General features: G+C 39.5%; 1 long non-coding RNA gene across 1 annotated transcript; it reads left to right on the plus strand.

Moving 5' to 3' along the window:
* The first annotated feature begins 2,558 nt into the window (after positions 1 to 2,558).
* Positions 2,559 to 3,646, plus strand: LOC125709290 (uncharacterized). The gene is made up of 2 exons (XR_007382673.1): positions 2,559 to 3,511; positions 3,562 to 3,646. It is a non-coding gene; the product is annotated as an uncharacterized LOC125709290 (long non-coding RNA).
* The last annotated feature ends 478 nt before the right edge of the window (positions 3,647 to 4,124 follow it).

Consider the following 4,124-nt stretch of genomic DNA (forward strand, 5'->3'; position numbering starts at 1 on the left):
CCCCTTTCAAAATGGCTACGCCGGCGGAGCGCCTGTTTTAGCAAATAAAACCCCTATAACCGTAATGTTTTAAGTAATTAGGCACATTTCTGTCAATGTGAATAATAAAGTAAAGCGCTCGGAGCATTTTCGATAGCAATAATCGGTGAATAACGCGGTTAATTCTTGTTTAAACGAATGCATGCTCTCACTCTCGTGTGGCGCACGCGCGTAGATCCACACAGCATTTCCTTTATTGAGCCAGCTCGTTGCGTGAAGCAGCGGTCAAATGGCTACCAGCGGAAATTGTTGTCGTGATGCGAACCGTTGGCCTGGATTGTGAGAAGCATGCCGCCATTCTGGCAGAATGCACACTAATTCTATATTTTATATGCTTATTTGTAAATAGTGTAAAATAATCTATTTCTAATTTAAATAAAAGTCGGTCTCTAACACAACACCCCCGGATTGCTTAGCTACATTTAGCTAAATTTATCTACGTATGGTTAATCAAAAGGTATAAACAGGACTTGAAAAGATGTATAACAACACATGCTGATCTTTTATTTCAAATAAGCCTCTTTAACCTCATCGTTTTTAAGCAATGAAACTCTTTTCGGCTAATGTGTTATTTAAAATAAAACATCTTAAGCATTTCGACAACAAGAATCAAGGAATAACGCTGGCGATCCTTGTTAAAATAACTCTCCATGTCGCGCTTGTGCGTGCAGCCACGATACCCACACACCAGTCTTTTATTGAAAACAGCTGAGGCAAGTCGTTTTCGGAACTTTAAAGTGTGTATACAATAAGTAAACGTATGTAAAAGAAGTATAAAATGTGTTATAAAGCACATAGCCAACATTAATTAATAAAGAATTTAAGCATAATACCCCAGACGTACCACGGCCTATAGCCGGTAGAAAGAGAGCTATCCTACGGCCTACAAGATAAAAGCATATGGCACCAAATTGGAATCAGTAGTCTTTAAAAGAATAAAATACATTATATGAATTTATCAATGCGACATTTTAAATACGTTTTAAGGCATAATAATTTTAAGGGGTCACCGGACGCGTCGAGCTTTTCTAGCTAGAGAGGAAAGAGAGTCGGGCAGTTTTGAATGGTAAAAGCAGTAGTTGTGTATTGTTAACGGTTTATTTTTAACAAAATGTCATATTTTATAACGATAAAAACACAGCAATCCTGTTTTTATGGGGATTTATGCGTATTGCATGTCTAGACATGTCGATCAGCTAATGTCCGCGGCAGTGAGCGATAAGACTATGAGAATTGACAAATTGTTGCAGAGTGCGTGTAACATCTCGTTTAACCGCTGGTCCTGAGTGTGACAAGCAGACAGACAGCATTCACGCCCCGGCAGAAAGCACATTACGTCTATTTGTTAATCTGTTTCATTCGTAAATAGTATAAAATAATATATGTCTAATTGAAATAAAAGTCGATGGCTAACACCACAGCTCTGGGACTCTAGCATAGCCCCGGGCGCCCCGCTGCGGGCCTGTGGGGCTGGATGAAGTATCTAACTTCAATGGCTTAATCAGCAGGGTAAAGTGCCGTAACTTAAACGGGGGTATGACAAATTATTATAAAGTTTAAGCCAATAAGATTTAATTAATAAAATAATTTAGTTGTATTTTGTTCGTTTTATTTTCAATAAAACACACCCAGCACAGTATTAATGTAATAGATGCAGGAACTAGTGAGCGGTATTTAGCTACGTACTTCAAAAACATTTTAAAAACTTTGTTAGACTAATACCTTAGTTATTTCAATAATTTAAGGGATAAAAACATTTGTCGTGTTTGTCAATGTGTTATTTTAAGTAAATGCGTTATTTTCCAACGCCAAAAGCCCTGTCATGTTTTAAGTGAGAAATGATATGAGAGAGAGATGGAATACCGCTTTTGTCAAAATGACAGGTCGGGTCAAAGGTCACGTTCAAAAGTTCAGTGGGCGGAGCTTATGTTGTAGTGGGTTGAGCTTGGTTGTGTAACTGACGCAATAGCATATGGATTTAATTATTTATTTAAATATTTTTTTTTGTCTTCTTCCCCGGGGGGTTGGTTGTGTAACTGCTGCAATGGTATTTGTATTTAATTATTTATTTATTATTTTAAATGATTGTGGCTTAGGGGGCCTGGGTTGGTTGTGTTAGTGCTGCAATGGTATTTGGATTTAATTATTTATTATTTTAAATGCTTATTTTAAATGTTTATTATTTTAAAATGATATTGAGGAGAGTGCTTATGAGTGTGTATTATTTTAAAAATGATATTGATGAGAGTGCTTATGAGCGTGTGTTATTTGAATAAGTTATTATTATTATTATTTTGTGGTGCGCGGGCGGGAGTGAGCGTGGCTGGGTTACCTGATGGAGCGCGAGCGTACGGTGTGCGGTAGCGTGGTAAGGTCCCCGGGCTTCGGAGAATCAGCAAAGGACTTATTCACATACTGGTGCGGTAGCGCGGAAAGGTCCGCACGGCTTTGGATAATCCTTGGAGAGAGCGATGCGGGAGAGCTGAGAGGCGTGCTGCTGCGCGAGTCTGAGAGAAACTGTGAGAGACTGTGGGATAAAATGGTAAAGTTGGAGCAAAGAATGAGAGGAGGAGGTGCAGGGTCTATCGTCCAATAAAAACGCTCGGCGCTAGTTTTGACCGTGTGTTTTTTCCTCACGCAAGCGTTTGTATCACATCGGCGTATGGCGCCAATTTGTAAAGGTCATAAGTCGAGACATACATCGAGTCTGTCAATTTGTCCGCCAGTAAATTCTGCAGGGCCGTGCCACCTGGCCATCGAGGCGCCCCCCTACCCGGCCACGCGGGCCATACATCGAGTCTGACACTTTTGCCCTCCAGTAAATTCTGTTTAAAGTTTTGTTTTCACATACGTCCCAAATTACAGATAATTTTCTTACACAGGCACGAGTAGCATCATCAAGGCCGTACCACCTGGTCATACATCAAGTCTGACAATTTCCCCGCCAGTAAATTCTGTTTATAGTTTTGTTTGTCATACATGACCGTGCAGATATGGGGTGACAGAGACAATTAAATTGTATTACGTCGAGCGGGGGGCCTTTTCCTCCTCCTAGAGGCACAACGCCTTACCAAAGTTTGTACCAGCCAAAGAACCACAAGTTTCATCGAGACCTTACCCGGTAAGTATATTATTTCTTTTATTCCTGTTATAAAAATGCTATTCAATTAAAAATAACATTCTAATAATAGGTATTCTCTGTTTTTTCTATGTACAAGAGAGAGAGACTGCGCTGACCGGTCAAGAGAAAATCTACAAGAGACCTGAATCAGCAGTGTTATAAAGCACATAGCCAACGCTAATTAATAAAGAATTTAAGCATAATAGCCCAGACGCCCATGGCCTATAGCTGGTAGAAACGGAGCTATCCTACGGCCTACAAGATAAAAGCATATGGCACCAAATTGGAATCAGTAGTCTTTAAAAGAATAAATGGACTAGCAACTGTCTCTGGGGGAGCAGCCCCGGTTAGGTACTATTAAGCAGCATAGCAACTGTCTCTGGGGGAGCAGCCCCGGTTAGGTACTATTAAGCAGCATTTAGTGACATGCATCAAAACACATTTTTTAAAACTTTGACAGAATAAAGTCTTAGTTATTTTAATAAATATGTTTTTCAGTAAATGTTTATTCACGCGCATGCGGACAAACACACACCCCGGAGGTCAAACTAAAAAAAAGTTGATACAAACTACAGTTGTATCGGACACGCACACAAAAACACGAGAGTTTGCTCAATCAAAAAACACCAAACATATATAGTTCACGTTTTTTATTAAAATGTATAAGGATTGTTTTCTTATAGCGAAATTTTAAATTAATATGAGTGGGATATAAGTCATTTAGGCAACAGGATTTGAGGAAGAACCTAAATAGCAGCTAGAAATGACCGACCAGGCAGGCAGAAGTCTGCTTTTCTTATCTCACAAGTCATGGAAGGGTGGGAGGGGGGCCACGTAAGTGTGGGGTAGGAACTGTGGAATCAGGCAGGGGTGCAAGAATTTAGGATATAGTCTTGTTATTTTAAAGAAGGTGTACATGATTATTTAATTACATTTAATAGGAACCAGTAAGCTGCATTTAGCA

Source organism: Brienomyrus brachyistius, chromosome 15, assembly GCF_023856365.1.
Source record: "Brienomyrus brachyistius isolate T26 chromosome 15, BBRACH_0.4, whole genome shotgun sequence".
NCBI lineage: Eukaryota > Metazoa > Chordata > Actinopteri > Osteoglossiformes > Mormyridae > Brienomyrus > Brienomyrus brachyistius.